Raw genomic sequence first — 19,992 nt, 5'->3', positions numbered from 1 at the left:
GCAGGAGCTGCATTCCTCACAAATTTAAGAACGTTCTGGTTTCTAACAGACTACAGGCACAGATTTTGAAGATATTCCAATAAATGGAAAGACAATTTCTCTTTTTCTTCTTGTTTCATGTAATGACAAGTCAGGGCAGTCAGTTGAAACAAGGTACGAAGAACAGTTGTTCTCATTTGCTAGCTTGTTTGTCTCCCAGTGGAAAATGAATAATAAAAATCAACCTATCTCCATGAATTACTGCAATTTCTATTACCCCATAGGAAGAAAACAGCCCACACTACTGACTACTGATGTAAGCATATTTTGCCAGTTTTGCCCAGTCCGCAGCTGAGGTTGGAAACTCTTTGTATTCACTCTTAAGCCACTCAACCTGGGAAGCTCTGGAGCAAATCTCACACCAGTGCATGGCTGTGAATACAGCAGTGCTTCCACCTACCATTAAGCATTGCACACTTTTAGGCTCAAAGGCTGACTCAAGAAAGGTGGAAGCTGACATGTACCAACAAGGACTGAGGGAGGCTGAGGAGAAAACAAAGGCAGTCCCTGGGCACACCTGGGAAAAAGTATGGGCTGTAGCACAAATGCAGGCTCACAGATAGCAGCTGCAGAACTAGAAGGTTCCTTGCATTTCAAAACATTTCACTCTTACCTGGTTTCTGATGTCCTTTCTGGTGGGGAAGCACAGGCAGGTACCCAAACTCGTGGTGCCATTGCAGCAGGGCTGCATCCCAAGCAGCACTATGTACTTCACGGAGCAGGCTGAGCTGCAAGGACAGGCAGACGAGGCTGTAGGTGCAGCTGAGCCACACACAGGGCTGACCACCTGCTTTGGGGCAGCAAATTTGATGGCAAACGACAGCAAGACCTCCTAGGAAAACTAAGGGAGAGGTAGAAAGGACCTGAAAGGAGTTATATAGGGTCATGTGCAGCCTGCAGCCACCTGGAAGGGAGTGCCAGCACCTGGAAAGGAGGGGATAACAAACAGGGCTTGGGGGAGATTGACCCTTTCGTTCTTTTCCATAGGATTAACTTCATTTAGGTGAACTTGTAGGGAGTGACCGTGGAGAACCACTGCTCACTGAGGTGGAGCTGTTGATGGGGCTGGGAGCTCTGTGTATGCCTTGCTGCAGCTGGAGTGGAGTGTAGAGGCACCTGTCTGTCCCAAAGGTGGTTTTAAACACGTGAAAGAAACACTGAGGCATGGAAAGATACCAAAGATGAGGGGAAGCCCAAATGTATCCTTTTCTAGCTGGAGGAGAATTCTCAGCAAGTCTGTGGCGGGGGGGAAGTCACAAAAGGAAATAAAATAGTTCTTTGAAACATCTGACAATTTAGATACAGTACAGAAAGAGGTCTAAATCAGGAAAACATTTATAGAAAACGCTTGACGTGCACTGCTGCCTTGAATTAATTTGCTTTAATTGCTTGGAGAATTTTAGATTCCTAGCAGACACACGAAGGATTTAACAGCACTGTGCCACACAGGAGATGTCAGTGAGTCTAAAATACAACGCTTCTGCTCTGTTTGATGGTTCGGATTAAGTTCTAGGCATCCAGAAAACCTTTTCTTTTTTAAATTAAAAAGCGTTCTGTCACTCTAAATCGCTTTTCTATGTGTTTTCATCTTGCAAACAGCAAGTGGATGTGAACAAGTCCAAGCCTATTTCTATTTCGTAGCAATTCCCACATGCACGAGGTTAGCAAGGGACCGTTCAGAAAACAAACAGACCTGCGGGGAAAAACTAGACAGCTTTGGGTGAGCAGGCAGAGCTTTCATTTGAGATGAAAACAGAGCTGGCACAAAGAGATCCAGCCATGAGGTGATGTGACTGCGGGTATCCTTATTTTCACTTGAGTCACGTCAAAAAAGAAGGAAAAAAAAAAGGATGACTCCACCAAACTTGTGGCGGATTGACACCATAACGGCAGCTCCTCCTGCTTGAGAAACAAAAGACAGATTGATGGATTTTAGACACGTTCACAGCTCAGTAACAGCCGAAACATTTTCAGAATCACGGATTTGGACAGGAAGGGCTCGGTTTCCCCTGGAAGCTCCTTGCAAGCTGATGGTTGCTCTGCCATAGCACGGGGAGATCTGCTACTTGCAGAGGAAGGCACTGCATGGGATGAATGCAGAAAGCTGCAGGATCCTAGGCTAACATCAGGGTTTGCTACGGCAAGTGTCTTACAGGATGAATGTCTGCTCCAGCCATCCTCAAAGGGAAGGAATAAACAGAAGTACAAAGGCAGCACTCAAGTAAAGCAAAAATGTATAATCCTTGACTGACCATCTGAAAAAGAAGAAGAAAGAAAGAAAAAAAAAAACAACCTGTTGCCTTCCAAAGATACTGCACTCAAAGCATACAGAGAGAAAATGAGACTTCTGCAAAGACACAATAGGAGATTTTCAGCTTGGTACTGAACAAGGGGTCAGAGCCCAAAGCTCTGCTCTGCCCTGCAGCACAGCTGTGTGCTGAGGCACTCAGGGATGCTCGGAGCCCAGCTGGGAAGCTGGGCTAGAAGTGAAGTCAATAACAAAGAGAAGCAATTCAAATGAGCAAGGCTTTGGGCTGTACGTGAGGGAAGCAGAACAAAGTGGCTCCAGGAGTGATGGATTGCTCGGAAAAGCGACTTCAAGGCTCCGTATGCACTTGTAATAAACTAGCACAGCAAGAAACAATAAACATAATGAGCAAAATCAAACAGGACTGAAATTAGGACTGCTTTGTTCCTCCATGCAACCTGCAAAATGCCACAAGCTGGAACTAAGGGTGCTCCATGCAGAGCACCCGACCAGGGGCTGAGCCATCTTCTCAGCGTATCTGAGCTGCGATGCATGGGAGCAGAGCCCTCGAGTTGCTGCCCCTCAGCACTGAGCCCAAAAAGCACCTGTGGCTTTGCAGGATTCTCATTTGCTCCTCATCGCCTCAGAGTCCTTTCTTCTTAGAAAAAAGGCTTTCTGCCTTTTTTCCCTCCTCTACAATCAAAGCACGTGCGGAGTATATTCCTCTCCCTTTCCTCTGCAGATTTATTGGACTGCATTTCTTCTTTATTTGAAAGTTCATTTTTCGTGGCAGGTGCAACGCATGCAAGCCAGCCCTGTCAGTTTGCAGCCAGAGGTTCAGGGGAAGGTGATGATGGGCTCTGCAGCCAGCCCCATGGGATGCTTGGCCTGCACTGGGGGCAAGAGAGCACCGCAGGGTCTCACCCCAGTGGCTACAGGATCATGGGCAAGGCTCTGCAAAGCCACAACTGAGCTAACCATGGGCCATGGTTGGTAAGAGTACACCCTTTTACCTCGGCAGTGTCCAACATCAAATTCTGGTGGGTTCCTTGCATGAAGTCACTCCACTGGTTCCAGAAGTAGCCGGAGCATGGGGACAGGAAATGGAGCTGTAATGTAAACGCAGAGGTTGGTTGAAAACCAGCCTGTCTAGCATGTGATTTAGAGAAAATGAGACTGGATTTGCGGCTTAAAGGAAGAAAAAAGAAATGTGTGAGTTTGCTTGTCCTGGTCCATAGAAACAACTTGGAGCCTCTCTGCATATAAACCTGCGTAGCTGAATATACTTCAGCTACATGGGATATGTTTGTGCCCTGTTTTTGTCCCAGCACAAGGAACCTCAGCCAAGCCAGGAGCTCACGCCTTGTTTGGCTCCTCAAGTGCAGAGCAACAACCAGCAGCTCTCTGCTGCAGCTGCCAAGGTTAGAAATGGGTTTTGTTTGCACAGAAACCCTCCAACCCTCCCTTGCAGACACTCAAGCCCATCACTTGCTGGGAGATGTACCACAGGTGCAGGGTTAGAATCCAGAGGAATTCCTGCTGCTCACCCTGCTCAATTTGCTGGAAATAAGGAATAATTAGTTTTGTACTGGGAATGTAATGAAATTAACAGGAATGTACTTGTATTTGTTTCTGTCCTTTCCCTTCCCATTCAAGAAACTGCACTGTCACATAAACACATGCTCGCAAAACACTAGGGCTATAGGAAACAACGCACTGGTCCAGAGCAGAAGTTCATGTAGTGCCACCTCCCATTTCAGACAGAGGCCAAAAGGGAAACCTAAGGAAGAGAGCAACAGCAGCCATTCTCCAGATCACCCACCCCGCTTCTAGCAGCTCCCTGAGAGGCAAGGACTTCCTCCTTTCTGCGCCTTTGTCCAGTTTCCCTTTCCAAACTGGCAGTGAATTTGAGCTGTGGCAAATGAAGCATGATCCATGAATCCTCGTGTGGTGCTGTGTTTCCAGGGGGTACGCCCAAAGGTCGGGGATCTGCACCCTTGGGATTACCCTGTGCTGCTCCAACGATGTCCTGCGCTGCACAGAATTATGTCAGATGAGAGTGAGGAGCGGCAGCGAGCAGCTCTGCAGATGTAACCTCCTGAAATTCTACTGCTGAGTGTAAAATGGAATGAATTCGTACTTACAAAGCCAAACAAAAAACGGGTTCATCTGTAGAACGTTTTTCCTACTTATTGGATGAAATGCAGATTCCAGAAACCAGAGGTAAAACTGCAGAGAGCAGGTTGGTCAGAATTTGACCTGTAACCGTTTATTAGATTATTTTTAACCTCTATTTTCCACACTAACTTCAATGAGCAATTGGATTCTGGCTTCTCTGCCACATTTTCTTTCCCCGTGTCTCAGTGATTCGTATTAAGATAGGAAATAGCGTGGGCAAAAGCAAAGCAAACTTAACAGAATGTTGGCATTTTCAAGCTGAATGTCCCAATACTGTCTACCAAGATGTTCTCTGTGTCTTGGTTTAGAGCAGGCTGACTCAGTTAACTGTAATTGCAGCTCACTGCATACATTTATGGAGGTCACCTGGATGGAAACAGCATGCTGTGGCTGCAGGGCTGCCGGGGTGCACAGGCTCAGTGTCATAGCAGAGCATCTGAAAGGAGTTCATCTTGACAGGTGTTGATTTAGTAGATCAAATGCGCAGCTTGGCCTCTTCAGCACTGAACATTCTTGTTTTGGAGCTCCCTATACATTTTTTCAAAGTACAACAGTGCATTCAAAGGAAGAAGTATACAGTGATGGAAATGGAACTGTGTGTGTTCATACAGCCAACATTAAAACCTTGGATTTTGCTCCTTTCCCCCAACATTGGACTGTGGTCTGACGCAGCCTCCCAGGCTTAATGAGGGTCAGGAAGAACAGCACAAGCCCCTTGTCTGTGCTCTTCAAAGGTGTAACAGGGCAAAAGTTGTTTGGGTTTTGTTGGGCCTCCTATGTTGGCACGGAAAAGTGTTTTTTTTTTCCCTGCAGGAAATCTGTTAACTAGCATAAAAAGAAATCATTATAATGAGCTTTTCTTTAGACCTTGTTCTGATTGTTTAAGACTGAGGAATTTTCCCTTGCACATTATTTGCCTTTACTCCCATGCAGCTAATACGCTACTTAACAAAGCTGATACATAAACTACTTTGAATGGCTTTTCAGCTGTTAACACTGAGAACAACTTAATTAGGCATGGTGAATTCAAACGACCTTGTGGATCTTGTAATGCCTTCTGGAAGGCTATTGCCATCCTGCAGCAGCCACGTGTTCTCAATGCTCCTTTTTCTTTCACCTTTAATAGCCATGAATATAATTTAATATAGAGTAGCTATGTAATAATCTAAGTGTAGGCTGTGACTTGTTCAGTGCAGTGAGGTGATTATGCCTCGGACTGCAAGACTTTTTAATGTAAATTTATGATTTAATTAAGAGATGTGGAAGGAAGAGAGAAAAAAAAAACAGCAAAATGGCACAACAAGATATGCACACCCACCCCTCCAAGTAACGTGTGCATGTCCTGGCACAGACATGCCTTAGCAGTCTGTGGTCCAGCAACCAAAACTAGCACTGAAGACCTGAAAAACCACATTCTGGGAGAACAAAAGAGGCTGAGGGACGTGTGGTCTCACAGGGAGAAAGCTCCCAGCATACCTGGGACACTCACACCACAGTGACGTGCCTTGGGACTGAGGTTTTCAAGATGGGTCATCTCTGGCCATAGGGTGGCTAAAGGAAGAAAGATTTCCTGACATTATCTCAGAGATCACAAATGGGGAAGTCATTTCTGATTTTGTTAGATTTCTATACAGTGAGTTTAACTACGGGGAGATTTAATTGCATAATGGCAATCAATGTGGATGAGTGGTCTTTAATCTCCGATCAACTCCGCTTTTGGGAAGGAGAGAATTCTTTCCGATCCCTTGGGATCATTTCCCAGGTCCCTGCATATGGCTCTTCCACCAGCAATCGTGCTTATCTCTGTGTGTATCCTGCAACATCTCTCTTGCTAACCATGGTGTTCAGCCTAACTTGGTGCTCTGCATCAGGAAATAATGCATTTCTACATGACCCGACCACTGTTCCTTTCTAAAAGAACTCCACAGCCCTTGCCTTGACTGGACTGCTTCACTGTGACTCTTGGACCATTTCATTGGTTCAAAATTTTCATTCTGACTTAAAGTGTTTGTGGTCCTTCACAGCTGCCATCCACACATGGGATAGGTGAGCCCTTAAGTACTGAATAGAACTGAACCTGGGACTAACTCCTGGGGCAATTCCTTTGAAATGTCCTCTGAGCTTGACAGCAAGACACTGATAAATACTCTGACCAGCTCTGTGCTTACCATACAGCAGTTTCCTCTAACCCTCCTTTTTTACTTTCTGAAAACGCTGTGTAAAGGCAGCATCACAGACACCTCACAAACCATGTCTCAGTCCCAGAGCAAAAACATACCTTGGATGTCTGCTTTCACGTATTGTAAGACTACCAGTTGAAAATGGGACATGGAACAAACCGGAAGCCTGAAAGGATACAATTTCATCAAACGTTATTTCTTTTTCTATACGACAATTACCTTTATTGCTGTTCTGCATCCTCGGCCAGGCAGCTGTTTTTCTCCCTTACTCCCCCAGCAGGGAAATCACTGTCCTGTCCTTTGGCATCTGTGGGGAAGGCACCAGGGGTTCTCACCCGGAGCCCTCCCCAGGACCCTGCAATGCTGACTGCGGGTCGTGGGCACCAGCACACAGGGGATGTTGGAGTGTCACTGCTGTTCTCTCAGTTACATCTGTCGGGAAGAAAGATGAACACATGTGAGTGCCTGCCTTACATAGCTGCTTAAAGCACTTTCCTCTCCATGTATCCAACATGCCAATTCCTGCTCCAGAAGCTGGTACGACTCATTTGAATTCACTTTTTTCTGCAGCGTACTTCCTACCCATAGAATGCCTGCAGAAATGATGACTAAGCTACGGATACAGCAGATGTCATTGAAGCTAAAAAATCAAGAAAAAAAGAAAAAGTCGTTTGAAATCCCTGGCTGATGTGCATTTTGACAGGACAAGATCTGAAATGCTGGATGCTAGTGTGTAAAATAGCTCCAGAATATAAATCATGACAAAGCAATTAGTTGTGTTTCTAGTATGAAATGCAGTTTGCGGCATATTGAAATTCCGACAAGCTCCATCTGCTTAAGCTATGCTTACTTATAATCTAATTACACAAGGTATCCATGCCCGAGTCATTAACAGCATTATGAATAATGTGATTCATTAGCAGCGGCCTACATGTGCTGTTTGTTTCTTTTTGTCCCTGAGATATATATCAGTTACTTACAAAGATTTATATTTTGACAGTCTCCATCTGGGTTATTCTAATACAATTTTCCAGGACATATTTGTTCTATTTCAGTGAGTAAGGCATGCTGCAATCTTTCTCTGAGGTACAGGAACAGCTTTATAAGTGCTTAGACAGATGTGTAGTTCCACTGTGATAGCAGAGTTGCATTTTCTCCAAATAAAAGGGCCTTTTTACAACCACAAGCAATATTCTGCTGTGTTCTTGTTCGTAGGGTTTCAGTCAATATTCTGACTTTTTTTTCCCCTGAGTTGGGATGGTAGCTTTGCAGATAGGCAGCAATAGAACTGAGTAAATAAACTGCTTTTTTTTTTTTTTTTTTTAAATCGGCAGTATTGGAAAATAGAAAAAAAAAATCCTTAAAAGAATTTAAAGCAAAACATTTGGACAAAACCCATAAACAAATTCAATGTTTTCAAGAAAAAAATGTACGTAGTTTAAAGCATTTCCATTCCTGGTAGCATTCTGGTTGCATGGTAGGCGTTTCTTTTTGGAGTTACCTCTTCAAATAATGTAAAAGCAATCACATTGAGACTTCAAGGGTTTTTGTAGGAGTAGGGCAGCACTTAACTGAATATTGGTGTGGGACAACTGCTCATTAAAATCCAGTTATGATGCTGCGGTCTGTTCTCATACAGATGTAACTTACAACATTCAGAATTTTGTATATGCCAAACTTCATCCAAGAAGATGGTTTTACTCCTTGGTAATAAGGAAACAGATATTTCCCAGCAAGCATCACTACAGGTATTTGCACCTTGTTCTGCTCTTACCAAACCATTAATGTTGGGTGCACTCAAGGGCAGGATGCTGTGGTGAAGCGGTGGTCTGAACTGATTCAGCCAAGGAGAGTTTTACATACATAATCAGATTCCCTCCTCTACTGCTATTTAGAAACCAGATAATGAGCAAAGAATGCATTTTCTAGTGTTATGACTGAATCATCGTACACAGAGTACAACCCACACCAGGCAGAAATGGGCACTGGTGTTCCCTTCCACCTCTCTTCATGATACTGTGAATGCAGAATATATACTTTACTCATATATGCGGTACACATCGAACAAACTGTTGCAACCCAGAATTCTATTCTTTTGAAAGCCAATGCTGTGAGATGCAGAAGAGCCCCCATGACATCAACTAGCTGGTGGCACAGAAAGGAACAAGTTGCACAAAGACTGGGTTTTTGGTCTAGCCCTCTAGTTCAGGGTGGAAAGAAAACTAAAAGTATTACTTGACAAAGAAGGTGCCAGAGTTGAAGATGGAGAATTCTGTCTTTCATGTAGAACCCATTTCTGTTCCTGCAGCTGATGAAGAGGAGGACCCTTAGGGTATCTTGAATTCAGCTTTTGCCTGATTAGATGTAGCATATTTTGCTCATCACAAGGAAAATTTTTCAAGAATGGTGGTCCAAAGAGATAAAATAGCTGGCAGCTGATACTCTTAAAGTCTTTGCTACAAACATGCTCCATACTCTTCACACAGTCTCAAGCCACTTTATGTGAGGACAGAAGAACACATGAACAGTCCCATAAATAAGCCCCTGAAGTTCCCTGTTTTGAGAAGAGCTATTAGAATTGCAAAAGCAGGGTGGATCTCTCAGATCCTCATCAGTCTACAGTCTCAAGCAATTTCATGCCTATTAATCTCTGGATGTGCTTATTAACTTCCAGGGGAGGTCCCAGGCTGTAGCGGAGTCCATCTGGGATCACTGCAAGAGGTGATGCTGCTGCTCAATGACTTCAGATGGAAATTTTTTCTTTTCTAGAAAATCCTACACACTAGAATTGTTGTGGAGTTAAGGAGTAACAAATTAGGTCTGAATTGTCACAAATCATCTATTTAATATGTAAATGCAGCACTGTTTCTCAATAACATTTAGACAGTTTTATGGTTAGTGCTTGAAATAGGAGGGCCCTATGAGGGAAAAAGAGCAAGTACCTGAGCTCTCTGGGAGCTCACCTGATGGACAGCAGTGATTTGAACCCACAACTCTCAATTACTCTAAGTCAAGTGTGTTGGCTGATCAGATGGTTTTGGTACATTCACCTAATGAACACAACATCTGCACAGATATTCTTCCAAGAACATTTCATACGTACGTGCTTTGAGAAGCAAAACAGAGAATGCAATAAATATGGTAACTAGCAGGTGATGAGGAATCCGATGAAAATAAATTCAATGCAACTATGAAGACTAAATGAATGTCTTACTACATATATAAATCTTCTGCTCTTTATTAAGTCCTGAAAAGATTTATTAAATTTTGTATGGCTTAAGAAATACAAAAGAACTGTAATAAAAAAAGAGAGGGGGGATTGCATATAATTCACATTTTAATAATGGTCAACTGGGTTGATTATATCTTTTCTGATATGACGGATATTACAGAATATTATACAAACTAATATTTGTGGAAAATTTATGCAACTCATAGATGTTCAGGTTATTCAACCTTCGGTTATAAAAGTAAATCATTTCATAGCTTTAAATATCTTAGGCATCGAGGTTTCTACTTAAAAGCATATGATTTCAGCATTATTTTTATCAGAATCTCTTGCTTTATGTGGAACATAAATTTCATTTATATGAACGAACCGTTATGAGCAGGGTAAAGTTTTTATTTCTTCCCATACAGTATAAGCATAACTCTGCCATTTTTTATCCCAGAGTGTTAACTCAAGGTTGGGACCAGTTGTGAACAATTGGCATCTGATAAGAGATACGTGCTACAAGGGCTTCTGCCTAAGCAAGAGAAGGTGAGGTTGACTGCATGGCCCCCTGAGACAGGCTGAAGCAGTACACAGAATGCCATGATTGCCTCTTCCAAGACACTAGGGCCACATAAAATAAGCCTGAACAGCAAAAGAAGAGAACAGGAAGGAAAAATGGCTACCTAAGAATAGCTCACCCAGTTGGATGAGAGCATTTAGCAATCTGATTGTGGCATTTCCTAATTGTTTTATCAAGGGGAAAAAAAAATAAGAGCCAGATTCTGCCTTCAGATGTGAGAAAAGTGGGCACATTGCTTCAGCTGGTCCCTTCTAGTCTCTCATATCTGCAGTGTTAGCCAGGAGGTTTGAGGAAACTCAACAGAGATTGCAGAGAGAGAGCAGGTTACTGTGCATATTTTTCTTTGCTGGAGACCAGGACCACACTTACCACCCAACACGCCAGGCTGACTGCTATATGGTAACACTCATGTCACGAAAACACGTTGACAATTTCAAACCTTAATTTACATCACAAACAGTTTGGGATAAAAATTATGCTGTAAAAAGTTTTCAGTATCAAGAAAATTTACAGGATGAGCGTGAGACCTCTAGACAAGCAAGGCGAAATCAACTGATTTATTGAAAGAAAGATGATGAAGTAGCTGGAAAGTGAAGTAACAGTGTTTGGAATAACGTTTCCATTGAAAATACAACGCAAAATTTCTTTATCCAAGGACACCTGACAAGGGAGCTTAGACTGAAGACTCTGAGGAATCTATGAAAAAGGCTTAAATTCAAGAGCAGCAAAGCCACAGGAGGAAGAATGTTGAGGGTTCTGAAAGAAATAAATTATAACATAAAGGGGATAATTGGAAATCTTTGCACTGGTGAAGTATGATACACAAGAGGACTAAAATGCTAAGTTCTTTAAAGAAATAACATAAAATATGTTACAGATATTAGCGTATTACACTAATATCACTGAACGAATATTGCAGAATTATCTCTGTCCAGCACAGATAACTCTACATACTCTGGTTGTTTCAACATTTGAGAAAATTTATAGAGTTACAGAATCTGTTGAGTTGGAAAGGGTGCCAGGACCCAAGTGCAAGGCCTTGCATTTGTATTTGTTGAACGTCATGAGGTTCTTCTGGGACCACTGCTTGTGCCTGTCTAGATCTCTCTGGATGGCATCCTGTTTTTTCCCTGTAAGACCTGAATGTCATTTATGTTCCTTTCCTTCTCAGAAAAAATGTGAGAAACACAAAATCCCAAAGTAGCTGATTACTTCTCTGCAATATTGATGGATTTTTCCAAATAAGATTTCTAGTATATTTCTGAGTATAATTGAATATATGTTTGGCAACTTGAGTAACTAAACAATAAAATGCATCATGTAATATCTGCGTAAGTGTTTAACAGCACTTGTAATACATATCACATATGAAGAAACTGAAGAGTTGATTTCATCACCTCTTGAATAATTTCTTCTTTTTTTGTAATAAAAAGAGATTTTGAAGATGAGTGTCCAGAAAACATGTAACACACACACACACAGAGTATAACTATAATAACAATATAATGAGGACAACTTCTCTGTACAGATGCAAGATTTGGTACCACTCCAGAGGGAACAAACTGAGTTAATGTAATCAACGTGTGAAGCATTTGAAGATATGGACTTATTTTCCCTGAATTTACCAGGAAAGATGATAGTTGCAGAAGATTGTGCAGTCACAATGGAGATAGGGATGAAGTCCCATTGGCTACTTGGCTGGGTTGACTAATTCAGGAAGGAAAGAACAAACCCTGTATGAATAGCTACTAAAGCTTGTGGGAGTAGCCAAAAAAAAATGCTTGTGAGTAAATGGTTTGGCTTACTGCAAAATCTTCTGGGGCATTTATGGAATAAAAAGGACGGCAGTGATGTCAGGAGCCTGATGGACAGTTTGCACTGGTACTGACAAAAAGCCTGGAGCTGGCTGGTTTGCAGCCTCCTTGGCTCCAGCCAAGGCAGTGGGCAGGCACAGGTCCTGTGTCCACCCTGGCCACCCATCCAGAACACATGCTGGTGCTGCTTTGAATTTCTTGCTGTGATAGAATGGACCGTGCTTACTCTGAGTTTAGTAAACTCATGAACCGCTATAAGTAGCAGAACTAATAATGATGGAAGAGTTTGTGTGATACCTGTGCTGTTATTATTAATGCCAACTGCTAATGAAATGCAGAGAAGACATAACACCGTTGTACTGTTAGTGCTTGTGATCCCATATGAGCCTCAGAAGCAGCTTTTGCTTCATTGTTCTTCTATGCTTTGGCATAATTTACTTTTACAGTTGTCAATATTAATGTTTTTCTGGCCTCTACCTTCCTCCACGGGCATTATCTGAGGTTTGCCATGACAGCCAAATGTATTAGCTACATGGATTATCCTGCCTTCTTGATTAAAATCTGATGATTGAAAGTCTTTAGCCTGATAGATCTGGACAGTGTGGTTATTCTCTCCCTTCCCTATGGAAGGAAGGGAAGCTTGATAAATGCACAACAGCTTTCCATGCCTTGTCTGACATCTGAATACCAGCCAGCTCCTGGGGCTCAGCCACTGCTAAGCTCTGGCTGCTGCTGCAGAAATGCTTCCCGATGGTCCCGGCATTGCACCATGCTGACACGCACTCACTGCCAGTGGTTGGCTACCCAGAAGGACCAGGACAGCTGGTTTTAACAATTTGTTCAGCAAAACAAAATAAAATAAATCAATCATCGTTTTCCACTGGATGGACAGAACGCCAGCAATAGCATCATAGGACACCAAACCGTTTGTTCCCCTGGTGGAAGGGAAAGACTTGTCTAGAAATCATAGAATCACAGAATCATTCAGGTTGGAAAAGACTACTAAGATCCCCAAGCCCAATCCCAGCCCTTCCCTATGCCCACTGCCCATGTCCCTCAGTGCCACATCCCCACAGTTCTGGAACACCCCCAGGGACAGTGACCCCCCCACTCCCTGGGCAGCCTATGCCAGTGCATCACCACTCTTTCTGAGAAGAAATGTTTCCTAATATTCAACCTGTACCTCCCCTGGGAAACCAAGCTTCATTCAAGCACTTTGGGAACGATCCCTGTCCTGGATGCTGAAAACTGGAATAACATCTCAGAAGCAGGTCTGGTCCACTCCAGGAGCAATGCTCATCACAGCCCATAGAGATATGGCAGCTTCACTACGTGGTCAGCCACCAATGGAGGTTCATTATATCCTGTGAGCAGACAGCATAGAAATCTGGTCATAATGAAACTCTTTTACTAAGATGAGAAGCTATTTTAGCCTCAGGCTTCTACTCGGCTTCTTCTTAGTTCATAAAAAAAATATAATAAAACTCATCAGTACTAAGTATTTAAAAATAAAATGTGGAAAGAAAAATATTTTTTCTCATTGTCATTTTCAGGTTTATATTTTTCTTCACAAGTTTTTGGAAACTGATGCTGTTTAAATGTTATTCTCGGAATGAAAATTCATCCTTTAAAATGAAGCTCTGATGAGCAGCTATTTTTCTCCGAGGCAGGCAGCAGCCTCATGAAGATTCATCCTGGCCTGGTGCATGGAAACAGTGCAGGACCCAGGTGGAGTTTTCCAACTGTAATGCTGAGAATTTTCTCATTTTTTATCTGTAAGACCTTTTTTTTCTATTCTTATTCCTGCTGATTGCAAAGAAGGCATTAAAAATCTTTGCAATCAGCATTCTTTTCTCCTTATTAATTCATTAGTGCCACAACCCGTATTTGTGATCTCAAAATTGCTCCTGTGGTGACAAATGAGTAACGTCACAAAAAGTGGATTGTAACATTACTGCATGGGCAGGGCAGGAACATGGGCTGAGCACAAATAGAATGACTTCTGCTTACCCACAAATATCCTAATAAATAGTAATGAAGGCAAAAAAAATGTAGGCAGCTCAAGGTGTCTTGCATAATGTATTATTTTTACTCTTCCGAATGTGGCAATGCTTTCTTTTCATGAGAGGAAAAAGGTGCTATGCAACATGAGCCTTAATTCTGATGCAAAAATATTACTGAGAGGCAGCAAAATGCAAAGGTTTCCATCTTGGCCTGTATCCTGTGCATCTTATTTGTGGATACACAACCCATGGCCATTATCTTCTGGGGTGGTGAACCTCAGGAGGTCACTACTTAGCAGACAACACATGCTGGACCCATACAGGCAGAAGCAGGGCAACTTGCCACTCTGCTTTGTACTCTGTATCCCATAGCATTAAAGTACAATTGTGTTCCTCCTACATTGCTCCTCTGGACACCCCTAAACACAAATGGATCACAGTCCTCTCAAGCAGTTCCAAGATCTGCCATGGGGGACCTCTCTGCATTGCAGATTAAAGTTCTTCTACACCACCGAAATGGAAACCACAAGGTGAGATGAAGCTAATTAAGAGACATTGATTTGCTCTAAAAATCCTGCGGATGAAAATTGTAAAATTTTAAATGAAAATTGATTTTATGTGGGTTTTTTTCATTGTCAAGAGAAAGCAGTAAAAGAAGAGGGTTTTTAAATAGCTTTATGAGTGCATAGGCTAAGGAACTTTTTTAGAAAAAAAAAATCTTTCTGTTCAGGAGTGTAGCAAAAGCAGCACATGCAATTTTTTTAGAATAAGCACTTCTTCAGCACTGTAGTTCTCCCAGTTCCCATTGTTCAAAACTCACTTCTCCCAAATCTGCAGGATGTTAAAGTGGCCATTATACACATACTTGTGTTCCACTAAAAAAAAAAAATCTGAAATCAGTATATTCCTGGATGGTATGACTTGAATATTACAAGCTACTTTTGCAATAACTTTCCCAGCTGCCAGGAGGATTTGCTCCCAACCACATGGTCTGAACAGGAACACTTCCTTCCTAAGTAAAGACGGGGACCAAATCCTTTGCTATTAATGTTCATACTTGTTCAAGGATTCAGCTCAGTTCCCTTGATCTCCAAAAGGGCTGTTAGAAACACAGCTCTCTGGCCAAAGGGTGGTACTCTGCAGAGGTTTTGTACAAAGAAGTGTGACTAAGTGGGCACAGAAAAATGAGCGTCGAGGGCCAAGGCATCTCCTGCAGATGACACTTCTTAAGTAGGAGCCAGCAAAGGAAAGCCATATATATCTGCCTGAAGAACTGTATGATGCTAATTCATTGGTACTGAGGAAAGATGGTGATGAGTTACGCTTGGCAGAAAAAAGTAACCTAGAGTGTTTTGCATGGAGAAATCACTTGTGGGTTGTTTTCACTGCTGTTTCTTCTAACTGTCCTCACATTTTGATTTTCCCCCCCGTGTATTAATATCGTATTCCAGCAATTAATTTTGAAGCACTCACTTTGTATCCTTGAGAAATCAGCAGCTATTGATCTGCAAACTGATGATGCTGATATCCTACCTTGCAGTTTTCACTTTCCCCCAGCTGTTTGTAACCAGCTGGTATCCATGCCTTGGCATTGGGTCTTCTGATGCTGCTCCACCAAAGCTGGCAAAGGCACCAGCTGGGGAGACCCTGGAGGTGCTGAGAGATTTCAATAATGCCAAAGTAACAGCAATGGACCAGGACAGTATTTGGACACAGTTATATCCCCAGTCTTCAGCATCAAACCCTTGCAACGTATTAAGTGCTTGATTATCTTATACAATATTCCTTTCTAATCAGACAGAAATGACTTTCAAAAATCCTATTTATTTCTATTCCTTCACTTAACATTTCAGATTATTCACTAGAAATTGCCAGGCACTTTTCTTTCTGTGGTGGAAATCCCAGTATCCCTCCTGTGGAGCAGTGGCCCTGATGCAAATATGCATCAACTTTCATGAAAGGAACAGCACTTCTAAAATGTCACACTGGTAGAATTTTCCTCAATATATTCTCTTGTAGAAAGTGTTTTTTGTTTACGAAGCATCAGATAAAGTGTGTGAATCCCAAATTCAATGAGTTCTGCATACTGAAGTTCTACAAACAGGAACTGAACCCAATGTCTCAAAGATTCTTGTCATGCCTAGGAGAGCCCAAAGGGACCACCTCTGCAGGCACCTAACAGTGCAACGCTAGCCACACACTGTTCACATATTGGAGGACATGGTCAGGCTGCGCCAAATTCCTCTGAAGGAATCCTGAGAAGGAAATACTGGCCCAGCTTCAGAGAGCAGAATTATACTCATGAAGACCATGAAAAAACTGCAGTATGATGGTTCTTCACCATCAGTCTCTCTGCAAACTCCGCTGCCCACAACACACACATCTGTAGCACACTGAGGTGGTCCGTGACTCGTGTTTGATACCTTTATCCCTTCTCCACTGCTGTCAGTCAGCTGGTGTAGAATTTCATGGTGGCCAGTTCATGACCTGTTAGGTAGTAATTTTTCCTCCGAAGCCGTGTTGCCCTCATGAGTCGTGCTTCAGGACACCAGGCCTGACTTCAGGCTCCTTCCCCCTCCCCAAGCCCTAGGACAAATACAATCTTTCTTATCCCATGATACCATTATGCCAGTAATATTATCACACGCTACATTTGTGCTTTAGATCAGAAGAGGAAGAGCTCCTGCTAGGCTTTGTCCCACTGTAGATCCCTCACTCATTCAGCATGTGGGAGAGGACTGGCTCTGTCTAAAATAGCAAAGGCATATTTTAAGAATAAGACTGCTGATTTGTCCAGGATATTGCCAGCGACCTTCTTCTCTCTTGACAAAAACCCATCACATGTGGTCTCCTCTATAGTTCATTGTGTAGTTTTGCTTGACTTTTCCACTCTCGTCCTGTGCTATTTCCCAAGGACAAGTCATGCATTCTGTTTCCAGGACCTCCCACACTCGAGGAGCAGCTCTGCCCTCCCTCCATGCTGCAGTAATTGCTGCCTCCCCTGAAGGAGGGGTCTCACATTAATTTCTCTGAGGAGAATGCCAGTAATTTTTTTAGGCAATTTTATTTCCTCGGTAATTTTCAGTTCATCAGCTCAGTGTTGTGCCTTGACCTAGCTGAAAGCCCTCATTAGTCTGCCTTGCTCCTCTTCTCTCCCTCATCTTGGGACAAGATGGCTGGCATTGTCTTTGTAAACGACAGGCCTGGAATGCTAATTTCCAAAGAAGGAGACTCTTAAATATTCATTCTGCAACCTCAGAAACTGTGTCTTTCTAAAAGATCAGCATGTTGAAACGAAGATTTTTCAGTATGTTTAATTGTTTGACGCCTGAAGAGCAGCTTGTGACTAACATCTCAAGCAAGGTAGTGTCTTGCCAGCACCACTCTTCAGTTCTGGATGGGAGCATATATCTAAGTTTATGGTGAGGCAGTTCTGTTCCTTTTAAACTGGTAGTTGTTACAGCATCTTTGATGTAAGGATAGCCTCAGCTGCTGGCCAACTGTCAATAAAGGCTTCTGGCTCTCTGAATTATTCTTCCTTTAATGAATATATCATGCTTCAATCTGTCACCGAGTAACTATGTTGCAACATTCTTATGGTGTATTAAGTGCAGAAATATCTACTTTTCCCATGATTTAAAAAAAAAAAAAAAGGAGAAATCAGAAATAAACATAGTTGTTAAATTCTGGCATGGACATAGAAGAAACCTCTTCTTCTCAATCCCATTTGTTCTCTAAGCAAGGCGTTCTGTAACACCAATCAGAATTACATAAGGCACAGAGCTGGAGAGCAAACTTGCGGGCTAAAGAGTGTGGCGTTGGGCAGCTCACAATGTTTGTAAATTACTACTATATTCCTGCAAAGGCTGTCAGTGTTTGCAAGCAAGAAAATTTGGATTTAAGTGGCTTCCCATTTTCTCTTGTTCCATCCTTTACTCTTTCCTCAAGATTTCTTGAAATAATATCCTGTTAGGAGGGTAGCAACTTTAATGATTAAAACTGTGGAAAGTTACCAAGGTCAGGTTTTAATTTTCATCAATAAAAATTGTTCTAGCAGATTCTTTAGCTGCTAACTGGTAAGAACACGTGCATGCACGCACCATGATGGGAACTGCAAGTGCTGAAGCATTACCAACAAAGCAAATGTGATGCTTACAGAAGATGCCAAGAGGCAAGTCCTGATTCCATCACAGGTGACCTTATTATTTTCCTTCTCCACCACATTCCAAACTCTTCTACAGGACATTTCTTATACACATTAATTTGAGCTTTGGCCACGAGGTTTTTTTTTTGTAACAAACTAGAAGTCAAACAAAATTGCAAAATCAGTAACAGCTGAAATCAAAACCAGGGTGGTATGAGCCCATCTCCTCGAAACTTTGAGGCAACCAAATAATGTGTTTATTTGGAGGATACCTTCTTTCCACATCTGTACTGCACCCAGGATTCTTTCTTCAAATTAATTACTAAAATAATGCTTCAGAGGATTAACTAGCTTTAGTACTCCCCAGCTTAATGCAGCTGGTGCTTGTTCTTAGTATATGCAAATTAATGAAGTCCTACATTGTCTAGGTTTTGTTTGTTATGTCGGTCCTGAATACCTTAACAATGTCTCTGACTGTAGGAAAGAAATGATCGGCTGTTCTTCCATCACATGCAACAAATTAGCTTACAGCAAAACAACAAAACAATTTAGGAATATAAAAGATGGCAGTTAGCACAGAGAAATCATTAAACTTCTCACTTTCTATTATGACACGCATCCCTGTCTTTATATCAGATTATTCAGAGCGTTTATGATAACAGCATTATTGACTCTAGATGATCTTTGCGTACTCATGGAGATGATAAAACAAAATGCTTAAGAAAAAGGCAAAAAGAAATGCAGGATTCATCCATAATGTTGTAAACATAACTGTATCAGCATTTTGTCTCCAACGTCATCTGGAGGATGAATCTGAGAACTGAGTCCATGAAAGAAAGCTCCACCTAATGGCTAAATCGTGACCACTGTCAGAGAGGTGTTTGGTAGCCAATACGACTGTTTTATTCATCCTTTTCTTTCATTTTGGTTGTTTCTAAAATATCAGCTCTTGTAGAAGAAATAGAAATAGGCAAAATCAAAACTTGGAATTGCTTATTAATACTTTTGCATGAAGCGTCTTTAAGACTCAGCACAGCTTTGGCTTGCATTTTGGGAATCTGGGGAAAGTGCTGCTCGTCTCTGACACCACTTTAAAGGGGTGGCAATGCACAGTGCAGCTCCTTGAAGCTGTGAACAGAAGTCCCTGCCTCTATTACAGCCTCAATGCCCTTCTTGGAGCATCCCCACAGAGCCCGCCTGAAGGGGAAGCTCCAGGTGCTGCTGCCTGCAGGCAGCATGGGGAAGAGGCTAAGAGAGGCACCCTGGCACTTTGCTTTATTCTTATAAATCAGGAGAGAATTGGAGTACAAAGGAAAGCAAACACAGCTCTGCCTAATCTTGATGCTTTTGTAAATCTATGAGCTTCTGCCAAGCCCCTTAGGACTCCCATTTGCTGTGAGAGCTAGAAGCCTAATGTCTTTGAGGAACAGGGTTTAAATTTTCTGTTCATTGGCAACGACTGTGTTTACCTCCACCACTTTCCACCAAAATTTTTTGCTGCCTAATCCGCAAAGTCTTCAGAGTGAGAATCCCTCTCAGTGGATGTGGTCTGCACTAATCATAAGTCTCTATGAAACAACTGAAAAGTGGCT

The 19,992-nt window shown here is 42.3% G+C and overlaps 1 long non-coding RNA gene across 1 annotated transcript in view; it reads right to left on the bottom strand.

The window, feature by feature from the left end:
• The window catches only part of LOC110401585, a 40,000-nt gene continuing 20,646 nt past the window's right edge, over window positions 639-19,992 (bottom strand). Inside the window, exons 2-4 of the long non-coding RNA XR_002440443.1 lie at window positions 6,865-7,077; window positions 3,301-3,396; window positions 639-767 (exon numbers count right to left, since the gene is read on the bottom strand). This is a non-coding gene — a long non-coding RNA (uncharacterized LOC110401585). The remainder of the gene's footprint in view (window positions 768-3,300; window positions 3,397-6,864; window positions 7,078-19,992) is intronic.

Source organism: Numida meleagris, chromosome 6, assembly GCF_002078875.1.
Source record: "Numida meleagris isolate 19003 breed g44 Domestic line chromosome 6, NumMel1.0, whole genome shotgun sequence".
Lineage (NCBI taxonomy): Eukaryota > Metazoa > Chordata > Aves > Galliformes > Numididae > Numida > Numida meleagris.
The sequence above is the reverse complement of the archived record's forward strand: the minus strand, read 5'-3'. Positions and strand labels throughout refer to the sequence as shown.